The 18,096-nt window shown below is 51.5% G+C and overlaps 2 long non-coding RNA genes across 2 annotated transcripts in view; one reads left to right on the top strand and one right to left on the bottom strand.

Annotated features, from left to right (window-relative positions):
* Positions 1-8,966, bottom strand: part of LOC129532367 (uncharacterized) — a 34,425-nt gene extending 25,459 nt beyond the window's left edge. The window contains exons 1-2 of the long non-coding RNA XR_008678073.2: positions 8,716-8,966; positions 8,310-8,433 (exon numbers count right to left, since the gene is read on the bottom strand). This is a non-coding gene — a long non-coding RNA (uncharacterized lncRNA). The remainder of the gene's footprint in view (positions 1-8,309; positions 8,434-8,715) is intronic.
* LOC129532366 (uncharacterized) overlaps positions 1-17,776 on the top strand; it is a 56,939-nt gene extending 39,163 nt beyond the window's left edge. The window contains exons 4-5 of the long non-coding RNA XR_008678071.2: positions 12,816-12,954; positions 17,396-17,776. This is a non-coding gene — a long non-coding RNA (uncharacterized lncRNA). The remainder of the gene's footprint in view (positions 1-12,815; positions 12,955-17,395) is intronic.
* Positions 17,777-18,096: the final 320 nt, after the last annotated feature.

The raw sequence follows: 18,096 nt of genomic DNA, 5'->3' as shown, positions 1-18,096 counted from the left end.
CTGTGGCCACACTCCCAGAGGTTCCCAGATTTAATTGGTCTTAGAGAAGACATAGCCCTGGGTTTTTTTTTTTATAAAATCTCCTCAAGGGGTTTTAACATGTACCTGGGATTGAGACTCACTGTCCTAGATGTACCCTCTCCATCAGATGTGGAGGGCCTCTTCTTTCTCAGCCCCACAGGGCACTTGAACACATTCAGATCTATTTGTGAGATGTGATGAAACACCAAATTATTACTGTCAGTGGCTCAGGCACTATATCTTAATGAAAAAAGTTGATTGATGAGGACAAGAGGCAAAGACAGAAGTCACAAGTGAATTTTTGAGTTTGTCTTCCTCGTTTCTGAATAGTTCAGAGCTGGGTTTTGCACTGTGTGCAGCCTGAACCTTCCAAAGCTGGCCTCAGCAATGTCTCCCTTCCTGCATGCTCCTCTGCAATGTGACCCTGACACTCCTCCATCAAGAGGTGGGGCCCAACTTCCCTCCTCTTGAAGCTAGGTTCATCTGTGACTTCTTCAACCCATAAACTTTGGCAAAAGTGATATGCTGTGACTTCTGGGGTTTGGTTGTGAGTGACCAGGCAGCTGCTGCCTTGTTCACATAACACTTGTGCTGAGGTCGCTGAGCCACTGTGGAAGACATCCAAGCTCCATAAAGACAGGTCAAATGCACATGCTCCAGTCAACAGCCCAGCTGAGCCCTCAGCATACAGCCAACACCAACTGCAAGCTGAGGGTGAAACAACTTGGATGTCCATTTGGATGTCAAGCTGGACTTCAGATGCCTGTGGTTGCAGCTCTGTCTGCAACTACATGGAAGACCCCATGTGAACCACCTAGTAGAGCCCTTCCTAGAATTGTTGGCCCTCAGACTCTACATGCGTATCAAAATGAATGTTGTTTGAAGCCATAAGTTTTGTTGTGATTTGTTACGCAGCAACAGTAACTGCAACATCACAGGATCCTTGGGGTGTCATTTTTCTGGCCAGAAACCTCTGTGGCTGGTGGTGCCTTTGCCCAAGTTTTGCTCAGGCTCACTGGGCTCATTCTGCCCACTCAGCCTGATAGGCTGTACTTGGCTTGTGCTACCAGCCTGGATCCCATGCCTGCCAAAGGTGAGCCAGGCATGGAGTGGTGAGGGATGTGTGAGCGAGCAAGCATGGGGTCTGGCCACTGTACACAGCCAGGCATGCTGGCTGTGGTGGGGCGGGCAGCTCCAGATGCTGGTACAGGTACTGCTTCCCTGTGAGGCTGCAGCTGGACCAGGCTTCTGGTCCATAGAAAAGAAGCTTCTATGGCTGGCATCAGGGAATGCAGTGGTGCCTGAAAGCTTGGAGATACCAGGAAACACAGAGCCCCAAAGAGGGTGTCATAGCCCTGGCTTGGGGAGCTCCTAGGTCTGGGGTCCCCAAAGGGCTACAGCTCTTTTTGCCTTCTCTCTTTTCTCCTTCTCATTGCCTGAAACCTGGTGAGCAATGGGCATATTTCAGCCCTGTTTGTATTACAGTTCTTTCTGCCCCACCATTTGGTGGGTCCCAAGTCCTTGTCCTGCATCCAGGAACAATGAGGTGCTCAGACAAGTGGAGGGTGAGCATGGTGAAGAGGAGCTTTATTGAGTGACAGAACAGCTCAGAGGAGACCAGCAGTTGGTAGATGCTCTTTGCAGGCAGGTTGTCCTGTCATCTACCCAAGTCTGGCTGAGTCCAGGGTTTTTACGGACTTTAGAGGGGAGGAAGTGCATGCTGACTGGTCCATGGGCAGCCATGGTCGGTGGGGGCGAGGCAGGGGGTGCAGAAAAAACACTGTAAGTTCTCACCTTGGTCCACGGAGCTGACAGCCTGGCCCCACACTTCAGGCAGTCCCTGACTTGAAGGTGGGGCTTCACTGGGAACCAGTCCCTTTCTGCTCAGGAGCCTATCTGCCTCCTGCCACCATTAACCTGCCATCCACAGTGCCCATGATGCCCAGGCTGTTTGTGCTGAGGGGTGACTGCAGGCCTGTGCTGAGCCACCCTTAGCCCTGCTTCAGCCTCCCTGCCATGCTTATCAGTGCCCAAAGTCTGAAGGCAGCTGAGGTGGGAGGGGGTTGGTGTGTCAGCACTGTCTTGAGTATGTGCACACCTGGCTAGGTCATGACAGTGCTGGGGTCAGCCACAACTTTGCTTTGAAATTGGAGTGGGTGCCAGGAGAGGCAGAGGCCAAGCAGCAGGAACAGGTACTTTTGAAGCTGCAGGGGAAGGGAGACTACTTTCTGGGATCCCAAGAGTGCAGAGATGCCTAGGTCCACAGCCGTGCCTGGATGGCTGCAGCTGCACCCAGGAGGGTGGGGCTCCTGCCTCTCCAACTTGGAAGCAGGCAGGGCTTCCATCTGTTCCTGGCTCCTGCTGGCTCCATGGAGCATGCAGTCCAGTCACACCTTCTCCACTGCAGCTGGCATCATGGCAGCAGGTGTCCCAGATGGGCTGCCACCATCACCAGTAACACACTGTAAATTGTTATTCTATTCCACAAATATTACTGGGTGGCTCTTGTATTCCAAGATTTGTGTTGGGTGCTGTGGACACTCAATGAAAAGACTTGGCCCCTGCCTTCAAGTTGCTTATAGTCTAGGTGGGGAGATAGGCATAGAGGAGGATGATGCACTGTCTTAAGTGCTGTTTTTGTGGTAGACATTGTTACTTGTCCCCAGTATCTGTTCTCACATTCCTGCTTAATAACAGAAATCCTGAGAGTTGACTGGGCACAGGTCTCTCAGAATAAAAAGATGTTTCCTGGCTTCCTTTGCAGTTAAGTGTGGCCATACAAGCAGGTTCTGATCAATGAGATGGATGCCGATGTGGTGTGTGCAGCTGCTGGGAAGTGCTCTCAAAGGAAAAAGATGTGCTCTTCCTTCTCTTTCTTCCTTCCAGGTGGCCAGAATGTGAGTGAAGCTTGCACCATGAGGTGAATGCAACATCCAAAGAATACAACATTAGAGAGAAAGAGGCTGGGTCCTTGATATTGTTTGGATGTGTGTCCCCTCCAAATCTCATGTTGAAATGTGATTCTCAATGTTGGAAGTGGGGCCTGTTGGGAGGTCTTGGATCATGGGGGCAGATCTCTCATGAATGGCTTAGCACCATCTCTTTGGTGATAAGTGTGTTCTCACTCTATTAGTTCACATGAGAGCTGATTGTTTAAAAGAACCTGGCATCTCTCTTGCTCCTTCTCTTACTGTGTGACACACCTGTTTCCCCTTCACCTCTGCCATGATTATAAGCTTCCTGAGGCCTTATCAGAAGCCAAGCAGATGCTGGTGCCAGGCTTTTACAGCCTGTAGAATTGTGAGCCAAATAAATCTATTTTCTTTATACATTACCCAGTCTCAGATATTTCTTTATAGCAACTCAAAACAGACTAACACAGAAAATTGGTACCAAGGAGTGAAGCATTGGTATAAAAATACTTGAAAATGTGGAAGCAGCTTTGGAACCGGCAGACGTTGGAAGAGTTTGGAGGGCTCAGATGAAAACAGGAAGTTGAAACACTGGAATTTCTTAGAGACTGGTTAAATAGCTGTGACCAAAATACTGATAGAAATATGAACAGTGAAGACCAGGCTGACGAGGTCTCAGACGGAAATGAGAACGTTATTGGGAACTGGAGCAAAGGTCACTCTTGTTACTCCCTAGCAAAGAACTTGGCTGCATTGTGTCCATGTCCTAGGGGTTTGTGGAAGGTTGAACTTAAGAGTGATGACCTAGGGTATCTGGCAGAATAAATTTCTAAACATCAAGGCATTCAAGATGTGGTGTGGCTACTTCTAACTCTATATGAACAGATGTGGGAGCAAAGGAATGACTCAAGATAGGAACTTACCATTGCAGGGGAAGCAAAGTATAAAAAATTGAAAGATTTGTAGCCTGGCCATATAGTAGAGAAGGAAAGCACATTTTTAAGGAGAGGAATTGAAGTGGGCTGAAGAGCAACCACTTGCTAGAGAGATTTACATGACTAAAAGGGAGCCAAGTGCTAATATTCAAGACAATGGGAAAAAGGCCTTTAAGGCATTTTGGAGATTTTTGAGGCAGCCTCGCCCATTACAGGCCCAGAGGCCTAGGAGGAAAGAGTAGTTTCAAGTGCCAGACCCAGGGCCCTACTGCTTCACACAGCCTGGGTTCACTGCACCCCATATCCTAGCTGCTGCAGCTCAAGTCATGGTTCAAAGGGCTCCAAGTACAGCTTGGGCCACTGCTTCAGAGGGTGCAAGCTGTAGCCTTGGTGACTTCCACATGGTGTGTTAAGTCTGCAGGCTTTCAGAATGCAACAGTGAAGAAGGCTTGGCAGCTTCCACCTAGATTTCAGAGGCTGTATCAGAAAGCCTGGGTGCCCAAACAGAAGCCTACTGCAGGGAGCCCCTGTATGGGAGTGCCCCTATATGGGAGCCCCTGCAGAGAGCCCCTACATGGCAAGTACCAAGGGGGTAATATGGGGTTGGAGCCCCTGCACAGAGTCCCCACTGGGGACTATCTAGTGGAGCTGTGGGAAGGAGGCTACCACCCTCCAGACCTGAAAATGCTAGAACCACTGGCAGCTTGCACCCTGAGCATGGAAAAGCCACAGATACTCAACTCCAACTCAAGAGAGAAGCCATGGGAGCTGTACTCTACAAAGCCACAGGGGTGGAGAAGTCCAAGGCCTTGAGATCCTATCCCTTGCACCACTGTGCCCAGGATGCAGGATATGGAGTCAGGATTATTTTGGAGCTTTAAAGTTGAATGTCTCCTCTTCTGGGTTTCAGGTTTGCATGGGACCTGTTGCTGCTTTCTTTTGGCTGATTTCTCCCTTTTGGAATGGAAATATTTACCCAATGCCTGTACCACTATTGTATCTTGGAAGTAAATAACTTGGTTTTGATTTTATAGGTTCATAGGTATAAGGAACTTGCCTTGAATCTCAAATGAGACTTTGGACTTTTGAGTTGATGCTGGAATGAGTTAAGACTTTTGGGAATTATTGAGAATGGATGATTGTATTTTGCAGTGTGAGAAGGACTTGAGATTTGGGGGGGCCACAGCCAAAATAATATGGTTTGGATGTGTGTCCCTCCAAATCTCATGTTGAAATATGATCCTTAAGGTTGGAGGTGGGGCTTAGAGAGAGGTGTTGGGTAATGGGGGCGGATCCCTCATGAATGGCTTAGTGCCATCTCCTTGGTGGTGAGTTCTCACTCTGCTGGTTCATGTGAGAGCTGGTTGTTTAAAAGATCTTGGCATCTCTTTTGCTCCCTCTCTTGCCATGTGATAACACTGCTCCATGTCACCTCTGCCAGGATTCTAAGTTCCCTGAGGCCTTACCAGAAACTGAGCAGATGCTGGTGCCATGCTTGTATAGCCTGCAGAACTGTGAGCCAAATAAACCTCTTTTCTTTATAAATTACCCAATCTCAGGTATTCCTTTGTAGCAATGCAAAATGGACTAACACAGTCCTGATGTCATACCAGCCTGGGACCATCTACTCAGAGAAGAATTAATTCCATCTTGTTCAAGCCATGTAATTTGGGGTTTCAATTTATCTACAATCAAACCCCAATAATACTAGCTCTTTTTGTCTTTGCCTCTCCTGAACACCAGCTTCAGTGCCTCCTCATGCAGGTTCTACTGTCTCCCATTGTTCGTGACTCCCACTATTAAAGATGGTTGAATGGCTCCCCCAGCTACAGTGCGAAAACCCTTGGAAGGACTCTGATTGGTCCAACATGGGTCAGTTGGCCATAGATCAATCAACTGTGGCCAGGGAGGCAGGCCAAGAAGCACAGAAGGAAAAGTTGGGGCCACCCAGGTAGCGTGGGCCACTCCCAGGGCAGTTCCACCGCAAGGTTGCTGCATGGGCTAGGTCCCCTGCCCACTCCCCTGTGGCAGCAAGTGATGCTCAGCTAGTCATGTGACTCTGTGGGCCAGATCTCTGAGGGGACATGAAGGCTACATGCCAGTTTGTGCCCTGGAACCAGTCTTCAGCCCCTTCCACTGCTGGAAGCTTCCAGCCTGGGAGGCAGAGCAGAACAGCGAACAGTATGGATTCCAGATAAACTCTCAGCCTTCTCACATTTCTGCTGTGTAAACTGAGCAGGTCATTTCACCTCTCAGATCCTTGGCTTCCTCTTCTGTGAAGTGGGGATTGTAACAGGTCCCACCTCTCAGGTTTCTGTGGGGATGAGATTCGCCGAGCATCACAGCACAGAGTGCTCTGTCTGGCCCTTGGAGGCTGCCTAGTAAATGCTGGCTCCCCTGTTTGACCAGGCTCAGAGGGGAAGTGACAGGCCCAGGTCCCACTGGGGTCTGTGTGCACGGACTCCTCTCCCTTCTAGAACTCAGTCTCCTTGCAGCTCACAGCGCTCTCAAGTCTTCACCCTTTTCATTCAGCAGGGAAGTGGGATCCCCTCACTAGTTTGGGCCTAGGACCACCCACCCAGACCCAACTATCCCTAATGCTCTGATAAGCCCAGTTCCTTCCCTCCCACCCTTGCCTGGAGTCAGTGCTGCATTTTGCTTTTGCATTTTTTATTGTGGTAAAAAAATACATAACATAAAATTGGGGTTCTTAACCAGTTTTACATGTACAGTTCAGTAGCATTAAGTATATTCCCATTGTTGTGCTACCATCACCACCATCCATCCACAGAACTTTTTTTCTTTGAGACAGAGTCTTGTTCTGTCATGCAGGCTGGAGTGCAGTGGCACAATCTCGGCTCACTGCAACCTCTGCCTCTTGGGTTCAAGCAATTCTCCTGCCTCAGCCTTCCAAGTAGCTAGGATTACAGGCACCTGCCACCACGCCTGGCTAATTTTTTGTATTTTTAGTAGAGATGGGTTTTTGCCAAGTTGGCCAGACTGGTCTCGAACTCCTGACCAAAAAGTGATCCACCTGCCTCAGCCTCCCAAAGTGTTGGGATTACAGGTCTGAGCCACTGCACCCAGCCAGAATTCTTTCATCTTCCCAAACTGAACCTCTGTCCCCATCAAACACTAACTCCCCATCCCCCACCCCCAGCCCCTGGCGACTCCCATTCTACTCTGTCTCTAGGATTGTGACTGCTCTAGGGACCTCATGTGCTGGAAGGACAGTATGTGTCCTTCTGTGACTGGCTAGTTTCATCTAGACTAGTGTCTGTGGTATTCATCCATGTTGCAGCATAGGTCAAAATTTCCTTCCTTATTAAGGCTGAATCATATTCTACTGTATATATGTGTATGTAGACACACACACACGCACAGGCTCATCACATTTTGTTTATCCATGTATCTGTCAGTGGACATCAGAGTTGTTTTAGTTTTACAATTAAATTTTTTCTTTTTCTTTTTAGAGACAGGGTCTTGCTCTGTTGCCCAGGCTGGAGTGCAATGGTGCAATCCTAGCTCACTGTAGCCTTGACCTCCTGGGCTCAAGCCATCATCCTGCCTCAGCCTCCTGAGTAGCTGGGACCACAGGTGTGTGCCACTGCACCAGCTAAGTTTTTAAAGAGTGGTTTTAATGCCCCTTTGCTGAGTAGGCTAGGAGGGGCCCTGGGGAGGGGCTGAGGCTCCCTTGAGGATCCCCTCTGATTTGCTTAAATGCCTTCTAACCAAACACCCCAGCAGGCATAGACTCTCAGTTAAGGAGGTTTTAGGGCTGGCTGTCAGGAGCTGGATGGGCTGGGGAAAGATGGGGGCCCATGACAGGAAGGCAAGGGGGGTGGGCATGGTGGGGGTAGGGGCTAGAATTCCAAAGCTGCAGGAGATGAGACATCAAGGCTCAGGGGTGTGTCCTCCCACGGGGCAGGCGCCTTCGGGCTGGCTCTCCAGCTCCACAGGGGAGGGACATTCACAGGTCCTGGAGAGAGGTGGGAGGAACCCCAGCTTCTCATCCCAGTTTTGTTCTGGCTGGGAAAACTCCGACCTCTTCCAGAAGCATCTGACCCTGCCTTCTGCCCCCCTGAGCAGTGCTCTGAAACTCAAATATGGCCCTGTTGCTCCTCCCACGAGCTAGGGCCAGGGCTACAGAGAAGCAGAGGAGGCAGTGGTCCCAGTTGTGAGCAGGCAGGCACTGTCCACCATGCAGGAAGCGCAGTGAGTGGATGTCAGGTGTGGGTGGTGGAGGGAGATGGCCTGGGCTCCAGTCTTAACTCTGACTTACAGCTGTGGGATCACAGGCAAGTCATGTATTATCTCTGGGCCTTGGTTTCCCCATCTGTAAACTGGGGATACAAAGAGCTGCTCCTTCTGGGTGGTGGTGTGAGGATGTCAGTCTGCTCAGGCTGCCATAGACTGGGTGGCTTCAAAAACAGACACTTACTTTCTCATAGTTCTGGAGACTGGGAGTCCAAGATCATGGTGCTGGCAGGCGCAGGTTCTGCTGAGGGCTCTCTTCCTGGCTGCAGACAGCTGCCTTCTTGCTGTGTCTCCACGTGATCTCTTATCTGTGCATGTTTGGAGAGCAAGAGAGTGAGTTTTCTGGTGTTTCCTCTTCTCATTCTTTTTTGGTTTAGAGACAAGCTCTTGCTCTGTTGCCTAGGCTGGAGTGCAGTGGCACCATCATAGCTCACTGCAAACTTGAGCTCCTGGGCTCAAGGGATCCTCCCACCTCAGCTTCCTGAGTAGCTGGGACCACAGGTGCATACCACCATGGTGTCTCTTCTTATGAGAACAGGAATCCTATGGGATCAGGGGCCCACCCCATGCCCTCATTTCACCTTCATTACCTCCTGATAGGCCCAGTCTCCAAATGCAGTCACAGTGGGGGCAAGGGCTTCAACATGTGACATCTGAAGGGGACACAGTTCAGTCCACAGCCGGGATGAATGTGGCTGTCCCTGTGGAGTTCAAAAACCCAGGGATTTTGCTATTCCAGTTGTCATCTCCTAATTCTTGCTCCTGCCGTTTCCTCTGTCCTCCGGAGCATACTTCCTCACCTACTCCAGGAAGCCCTCCCTACTAGACCGGGTGAGGTTCCTCCTGCCCTGGGCTTCCACTGGCCTGTGGGGCCTGTTGCTGCCCCTTTCTCTATGACAGCAACACTCTGTGACTGTGACTTTCAATAATGGGCTTATCTAATGTCCACTCACCAGTGTGTTCCTGTGGGATTGGGGATTCGTCATTTCCCTGTCTTCAGTGTGCAGCCCAGGCCCCAGGATGCCCCAGGGGCTCAGTTGTCAGCTAGGGGACTGGCGTCTGTAGGCCTCAGTTTCCCACACCCAGTCACTCTCTTGCACCATTCAGGTCTCAGCTCAAAGGCCACCATGTCCAAAAGGCCTTCCCTGACCACCCGGATGGGGCTCTCCTCCCTGTCACTCTGGAGCCCTTGCCCAGATTTATTTTTCACTTAGCACTTACCACGGCCTGAATCACCCTAGTTCTTTATTTGTGTCTACTTCTACTTACTTATCACCTGGAGTGTAAGCCCTCTGAGGACAGGGACCTTGTCTGATATCTCTGGCACAGTGCATGTGACACATAATTGCTGACAACAGCAGAGCGGGCAGTTGAGGACTCTTGAGGCCAGAGCAGGGAGGCAGCATGCCTTGGGTCTCCTGCACAATTGCCTTGCTTGCAACACCCCCGTGCCCTCACTTGAGTAGGCGAACAGCATTTGCCAAGCACTTTTCTTATCCCTAACCTCGTTTGATTTCTGAAATACACCATTTCACAGATGGGAACACTGAGCCTCAGATGGCTGAAACAGCCTGCCCAGGGCTTGGTGGCAAATCAAGGGCTGAGTCAGGGCTTGGGCAGGTCTGGCTGCTGCATTCCTTCCTTTTCCTCTGCCCCTCTTCTCTTTTGAGGGTCATCCCCCACAGCGCCCCATCACAGGGTCCTCAGAATGGTCTTTCCCATTTGGATCAGTTATTCATCTCCTCTCTGCCTGGGCTCTTGTTTTCCAGCTCTTGGGGGACTCACTTGTGCCCTGAGTGCCATGCCCTCTGACCAGGATGCACCCCCCACTCCTGTCTACATGGGGACTTCTCCCCGTCCATTGGGACCCAGCTCTCCTGCTCTTTTAGCTTCGTCTGAATCCTCTCTCCTCTGAGGCCTGGGGCTGAGTACAATCTCCAGCACACAGTGTGTCCAGGGCCTGATTGGTCAAAATCATTATGTTCCAAGAGCCAGAAACCTACAACGGACAGATCAGGCAATGAGGAGAATGTGTGGGTGCGTTCAGCCCAACCAGGAAGGGCAGGGGTCAGCTGCCAAAAGATACCTGGGCCGGGATGCTTCCTTACTCCTCCCGTTGGATTCCCACGTGTCTCTGCATGTTGGCTACATTCTCTCAGGCTAGCTTCTTCTGTGGCCCTGGAATGGTGGCACCTGCAGCTCCCTGGTTTACATTTTCTGTTTGTAAACTCAAACATCTTGGAGAGTGGCTCTGAGTGGCCAGTTTGGGGCAGACCAATCACTGTGGCCAGGGAAATGGAAGCATTTGAAGCAAAATCACAGACTTACTGGCATTACAGCTCAGACGCAAAAACCTTCTTTCTCCAAAACAGATCCGATTTCCCCACATGTGCCTAGTCTGCTGTGTGTGTGTGTGTGTATACTTATGTGTGTGTGTACTCATGTGTGTTTGTGTGAGTGTGTACTTGTGTGTTTATACTCATGTGTGTATACTTGTGTGTGTGTACTCATGTGTGTTTGTTTGTGTACTTGTGTGTGTGTACTCCTGTGTATGTACTCGTGTGTGTGTGTGTTTGTACTCATGTGTATGTGTGTGTGTATGTCTGACTATATTGGGTACATGCTCAGTCTTTCAATTTCCCCCTTTCATTCCCTTCCTTGAAGTCCCTGTGATTGTGGAAGTCAATCCTGTGTGCTCTCTGGTGGCAAGGGAGGGGAGGTGTGAGGGGAGGTGTGAAGGGAGGGTGTGGGGGGCTGGGTGCCAAAAAGGAGCCAGCTACGCAGAGGTGAAGGAGTGGCGTGGCAGAGCAGTCAGGCAGAAGGTGCAAGGGTTCTGGGGGAAAGAGTGTGGCACGTTCGAGAAATACCACAGAAATCTGTGTGGAGGAGGTCAATGGAGGTGTTTGGTTCAGGTCACATAGGATCCTCTTGGCCGTTGAATTACGTGTGAGATGGGGAGACATGATGGGGGCTGAGCAGAGACACCGTCTGACAGGCACGTAGAAGACTCACTCTGGCTGTTGGTAGGAAGGTCAGGAATGGTGGCAGGGAGACCAGAGGGGTGGCTGCTGCAATTGTCCAGGCCAGAGGAGCAGTGGCTGCAGTCAGGGTTGCAGCAGGAGGGTGGGGAGAATTCTGGATGGAGTCTGCACGGATCTGGAAGTGGAGCCAACAAGATTTGTGTATGGGTTAGGGGTGTGTGTGTGTGTGTTTGTGAGAGAGAAAGGGAGAGAGAGAGAGAGAGACTCATCTCAGCGGCTGGAAGAATGGAGCTAGTATACAGTGAAATGGGGACGTCTCAGAGGTGCTGATGTTGGGGGAAGGTCAGCGGTTGAGTGTCTCCACATTGCTTGAGATACCATCTAAATCAGTAGTTATGGTAATGCAGAGAAGAGGTAGTGAACTCCCTCCTTTGGAAGCGATCAAGGTAAGGCTGGTGGCTGTGGTCATCCATTGCACAAGGGGCTCCTAGGCAGGTCTGGAGACAGGATACTGAGAGGTTCAGCTTTTTATCGTTCCATGTGGGGTCTGCAGACCGGAACTGCTGGTGTAGCCCCCACTGTGCCCGGCCTCGTCTCCGCACTGATGCTATTGCCTGTGGCAGGAGCCAGCCCTTCGCCATGGCTTCCCTGCCCCTCAGTCCACTGGCCTGTGAGCTGCAGCCAGTCCTGGCTCAGGAGAGGCCTTAATGTCCCCTGCACACTCACCTCTCTGAGGTGCCTCAGTGGAGGCTCTGAGGTCCCTGGGGCCTGGAATGGGCAGGACGAGCACAGGGTCCTGGCTCCTGAAGCCTGTGATTAAATGATTATTTTCCAGCTAGACACTGATGCCGCCCACACCTCAGAGCTGCACACGTGACCACATTGGCCAATCAGAGTAAACCCCAGGATTTTTGCTGAAACCACTGGGAAGAGTCCTCTTTTCCCATGGGGTCAGGAAGCTAAGGAAGGGAGCTTGGAGCTGCTGGAAGCTGTCTTCACTACCTCCCCAGGGGAAAGGTTTTTATGAGGTGGTGCCAGCTTAGAGGAAATCAGAGCAGACACACAGAGAGGCTGAGCCCTGAGGACATCCCAAGCCCAGGGTCCAGCTCCGTCAGATCTGCTGCAGATTTTCAGTTTTTGAGACCACTCATCATCTTTAAGGCTCAGACCAGTTTGAGTGGGAATCTGTTGTTTGCAATGGAAATAATTCAGACCGATGCACAAAGAAAACCCTGCACCACGCTTGATGGGTGAACTAGGGCCTTCGTGGTCACTGACGTCCCCTCCTGCAGCTCCGCCACTGCTGTGGGTGCCCTGGCCATGCATGTGAACTTGGCCTCTTGCCTGGTCCCCACGCCTCCATCGGCCCCAGTCTTTCCTGGGCCCAGGGCTCCCTTATTTCAGTAGCTGCTGCCCCTTCCTGGTCAGAGTTGCTCAGTTTTTTATCTCTGATGTCTGCGGCTACTCTCTGGGCCCTGACCACCTTCCATGTTCTTTCCCAACTCTGGCAGATGCTTCAGTTGCCCACCAGGAGCCAATTCATGTTCCCTTGCAGGGAAATGGACAAGGGACCTGCTGCTGGCTAATATGAGGAAAGGCCGTCTCGCCTGGGGGCTTTGGGGAAAAGTTTGCTTTCAGATGGAGAAAGAGTTGGAGCCTCTCAAGGAGAAAGCATTTCCCTCTGGTGCTTCCCTTCTTTGTGCCTGCAGCTTCAAGGACCACAGAGGGACAAGTGCAGGAGTAAGAGGCTGGCATGCTGACAGTGGCCAAGGGCACTGGAGGGAAGGACCTGTCATCACTGGGCCAAGGAAGGAACTCCAGACTGCCTACTTCCAGAGGGCCTGCTGAGTAAGCCACACACATCCTTGTGGTTTAAACAACTGTTCACCCAGCATCTTGTCATTTATAGCCAAAAGCAATCCTACCTAATACACTAGCCAAACACCCATGGGCTCACCCAAACCTTCAGCAAACACTAAATCAATATTTGCTGAGTATTCCCTGCATCCGGACACTTTATCACGTTTAATTTAACCCACCTAACAACTTGAAGATCCAAATTATTATCCCTATGTTAAAGATAAGGAACGTGGGTGTGATAGAGCAGCCCTAGTGGCTGCAGAAAAAAGACAACCCCAAATCTCAGTGGCGTCACACAATAGATGATGCTATTTCACACAATAGATGATGCTATTTCTCACTCATGTAAAGTTTCATTGTGACTAAGATAGGGGCTCCATGCAGTCATTCAGAGACCCAGGATGATGGAGGTTTTGCCACCGTCAACATGGGGCTTGTAAGTCACTCTAGGTGTTAACATCTGACTGGCAGATATGGGAGGAAAATGTGTGGAGGATCACACCAGAGCCTTCATGATCCAGATCCGAGTGTGTGAGCATCATTTTCACCACATTCATTGGCTGGACAGAACTCAGCCACATGGCCACACCCCAGGGCAAGGAGGGCTGGGAATGATGCCCAGGCATTCCTCCTGGCCCCAGAGGAAAGGGCAGTGAGTTGCTGAACAATTAGCTAATCTCTGCCACCAGGGCTCAGGGGGCTGATGAACTGACCCACAAGACTCTCAGATGGGCGAAGTGGGACTCTGTGCCTGCTTTGTTTTCTCAGGTGTCCGGAAGTCCAGGGCTGTGCTCAGAATAGCGTCAGAGGTTGGCTGAGCCAGGCACAAGCCAGAGCTGGTCCTTAGCAGGGGCGTAAGTCCCCCTGGCATCCTCTCTGTGACTGGGCCATACTCCTTCTCTTGCTTTCATCCCTGTGTTCTAGGGGCTCAACTTACATAGCAGGGGTGGTGCACAGCAGACTGGAGAAGACAGGACCCTGGACCAGCTCTGCATCCTAACTGTGGGGCCTTGGGCAGGTCACTTGATCTCTCTGTGCCTCAGCTTCCTCGTCTGTGGAGGGCACTAACACTACTTCTCTCACAGGGTTGCTGGGCCCTGGGCGAGTGATGTACAGAAAGCATTCAGTGCCATGCAGGGCAGCTGCACCGGGTGTTAGCTGGGTTTCGCTCCCACGGAGTCCTCCCGGCTCCTCATTGTCCTGTGTTACAGATGAGGAAACGGAGGCTCAGAGGGAAAGTCGGGTGCCTGCCCCTCCTGCCACTCCACCTTTCATCTCCATGAGAGTTTCTGATAGGGAGCGGTTTGGGGGTCGCAGGGACCACACCTTGCGGGCTGCGGGCTGCGGGCTGTGGGCTGTGGCAAGGTCCCCCCAGCAACCTCGGTTCCTGACTTCCCCACAATGCCTGGCCTCCTCCCTCCCCCAGCGCACTCACACCGCAGGCCTGACGTGCTGGAGTCTGCCACTGGCGTGCAAAACCCACAGAGCTTTCTCATTTCTGCTCTGGTGGAACAAAAGCCCCTGCAGCTGAGCTTAGTCAGTGGAGGCCTCAGGATGTTTCCGTGTGGAGAGATAAGGCCCAGTGGAGTGCTAAAGCCGAGCCCTGAAGCGTAGGCCTGTTAGGGACCCAGAAGAGCCTGAGCCTCTGGGGTGCAGTTTCCTAAATCCCAGCTCCTGAGTGTTTACATTCTTCACGCAGGTTCCCAGCAATCCATGCACCTTTTCCTGGGCCCCTCTTCCTCCCTCCCTCCTCTTGACTCAGTGAGTTTTTACTGAGCACCTACTGTGTGTCAGGCATTGTTCAAGGTCTGGGGGCACAGCAGTGAATAAGGCAGACACAATCCCTGCCCTCAGGAGCTGGCATGCCAGGGCCGAGGCAGACGCAGGTGGATGCAGGGTGTGCGAGAAGGCACCAAGAGCTAAGGAGAAAAATGGAGCTGGGGAGGGACAGGCACCATGGGGTGGGGGCAGGAAGAGCTGCAGTCTAAAATAAGGTGCTGAGGAAGGTAGGAAGGTGAGGAGTCGAGCCTTGGGGCAATCTAGGGGAAAGGTGTTTCAGGCATTTCAGGCCAAGGGAACAGCCGATGCAAAGGCCTGGGCCTGCCATGCCTGTTGAGGAACAGCGAGGAGACCAGTGTGGCAGAAGCACAGGGAGCAGGGCTGGGGTGGGGCCAGGAGGGCTGAGAGGTCACAGGTGGGGCTGGACAGGCCAGGCAGGGCTGAGTGCACTGAGCGTGCTGGGAAGGACGGGAGACACAGGATGGGAAAGAGCTTAGCAGTGAACGGAACACACGAATGCCTGGCCCATAGAGTTCACAGTCTAGAGGGGAAGAGAGAGAAGAAATGAAATAAAAAGAACACGACACAGCATGGAAAAAGGTGATAAAGCAGGGAATGGGAGTCGGGAGTGCCCAGGGGGAGGGGGCTTCCGGGGGGAGTAGGTGGTGGGGCAGGGCCTCGCTGAGCAGAGACGCCAGAGCCGAGGAGTGCTCTGTGGATACTTAGGGAAGAACATTCCAGACAAAGGGAGCTGCAGGGCCAGGGCCCTGGGTGGGAGCCTGCCATTATTGCTGCTGTCTCTTGTGGTCTCGTTATTCATAAAGCAGGGATCTCTTGATAAAATGGATGCAAAAGTCTTGAAAACTAACAAATGTTGCAAATGTTTGTGAGTCACCCTTGTTGGACATGGCCTCAGCAAGCTATTGCCACAATAATGCTGTTTAACAAACCACCATGAGACTCAGTGGCCTACAACAATCTCGTTTATTCTTCTCTCACATTTGCCCGGTCAGCAGGCGTTCAGGGGCCGAGACTGGGCTCGGTGGGGCTGGACCCCAACACTTGAGCTGGGGGCCGCACCCCCAGCTTTCTGTCTTTGATCTTCCTTAGAGCAGTGGCTTCGGAGGCATGTTCTTCTCATGCATAAGGGCAGAGTCAGCCAGACATGCATATTTAAGGCTTCTGCTCACATTCATGTCTGCTGATGCACCTTTGGCCAAAGCAAGACAAACCTAGCCTTGAGTGGGTAGAAAATGTGCTCTGCCTCCAGGCGATACAAAGAGGGGTGAAGGACAGGGGCACTAAAGCTGAGGTCTGCCAAGCTTTTCCGTAAAGGGACAGATAGCAATTTTGGCAGTGCAGGCCATATGGTTGCTGTCTCGGTGATTCAGCCCTGCTGTGGTAGTGGTAGTGTGGAAGCAACTGTAGACATCATGTGAGCAAACAGGTGTGGCTGGGTGCCAAGAACAGTTTATTTACGGACATCAAAATTTGGATTCAATATAATTGTCTTGGGCCACAAAATACCATTCTTTTTTTGATTTTTTTTTTTTTTTTTGAGACGGAGTCTCACTCTGTCACCCAGGCTGGAGTGCAGTGGTGTGATCTCAGCTCACTGCAACCTCCGCCTCCTGGGTTAAAGCGAGTCTCCTGCCTCAGCCTCCCGAGGAGCTGGGACTACAGGCACATGCTATCATGCCCAGCGAATTTTTTTGTATTTTTAGTAGAGACGGGTTTCGCCGTGATTATCTCCATCTCCTGACCTCGTGATCCTCCTGCCTCAGCCTCCCAAAGTGCTGGGATTACAGGTGTGAGCCACTGTGCCCAGCCTGACTTTTTTTTCAACTTAAAGAAAAAAGGAAAACTCATTCTTAGCTTGTATGCTGTACAGGAATCAGTGGTGGGGCATTTGGCCTGTGGGGGGTAGTTTGCCGACCCCTGCAACATAGACCTCAGAGCTCCAGCATCTCTCAGGCCACCCCTGGAGCCTCCAGGCTGCAGGTGGAGGCACAAGATACCTGCAGAAGAGAGCTGGGAGCCTCTGCAGGGTCTAAGATCACAGCAGCCACAGCGAGTGGCAGGGGGAGGACATTTCTGAACTGATTAAAAGTCCCCTGATGAAAAGCATGTTTGGGGAGATTCGGAAGTCATTTGTGCTTCCTGGTGACAGTGGGGAGCTGGAGCTAGACCCATTTCTCAGCAGTAAAGTGGGGAGGCCCCACAGGACTGGTGTGAGACTCAGATAAGACCATGGCCATGCAGCGGCTCGAAAGACAGTAAAATACCTTATGGATATGAGCAGGTTTTATGTTTCTCAAGGTTCCGCTAACTGTGGTTTTCTCTCTCTCTCTCTCTCTCTCTCTCTCTCTCTCTCTCTCTCTCCCTCTCTGTGTGTGTGTGTGTGTGTGTGTGTGTCCTTTCCCACTGCAGGGAATTTTAGCTTGAACTTGCCTGCCCTGACTAGGGCTTTCTGAGCAGCAGATGATTCTGCAATGGTGTTAGTCCAGGCCTGGTTCTGCATGACATTGGCCATACTGTGCACCCTGGGGTCATTATGTCTTGGGCTTCAAGGGGCTCCATGGGCTCCAGGGGGCTCCATGTGACACTGCACAGAGCTCTCTCTAGGTCACCTGGATGTGTCTCTTCCTAGGAACCCCAAAGAGCTCTCTCAACAAACACACCCGCGAGTTCCAGGAGTGAGGCTGCAGGGAACAGCCTCGCTCTCAGAGGGGATACAGAATTGTTCCAGTGGACAAGGGCTGGGACCGTCATAGGATGCCGTTGGCCCGTGGTTTCCAACAGAGGTGCAGTTCACTGAACTGTGGTCTACAGTCCATTCTCTAACTTGGGGACCCTTGAAGAAGTGTGGAATCATGACAACAACACTGTTGGGAGATACTATTATTCCCATCGCATGGATGAGCACACGGAGGCAAAAGGAAGTTATATGATTGTCTGAGATCACCCAGTGAAGACTGTGCGGCTGGGAGTTGTCCCCAGTGTTATCTGCACGCTGCTTCCTTTTGATGCCTGGCCGTTCTTTATCAAAAGAAGCATTGGCAGAATCTGGGTGTTTATGGGTCAGCTCAAAATAAATTATATGTCATTCATATTGTTCTTCATTTCCTGGACAGTAGAAGTCCCCTCCACACCCACTTTCTGTTGTTAGAAGGGGCTTGTCTCATTGTGAAGAGGTCTTTTCCTCCCGGCTTCCTGGGCTGATGTAAATACCCAGAAGAGAACTCCTCCCTTGTCTGGCAGACCATTGAGGGTGGGAGAGTCGGGTCTGGACCCTGGCGGGTACAGTGGGAGTAGAGTGCGGCAGCTGTGAGGCCTTGTCCTCTTCCTGGA

This window comes from Gorilla gorilla, chromosome 2 (genome assembly GCF_029281585.2).
Source record: "Gorilla gorilla gorilla isolate KB3781 chromosome 2, NHGRI_mGorGor1-v2.1_pri, whole genome shotgun sequence".
Classification (NCBI taxonomy): Eukaryota; Metazoa; Chordata; class Mammalia; order Primates; family Hominidae; genus Gorilla; species Gorilla gorilla.
Note: the sequence above shows the minus strand (reverse complement) of the source record. Positions and strands in the feature narration are given on the sequence as shown.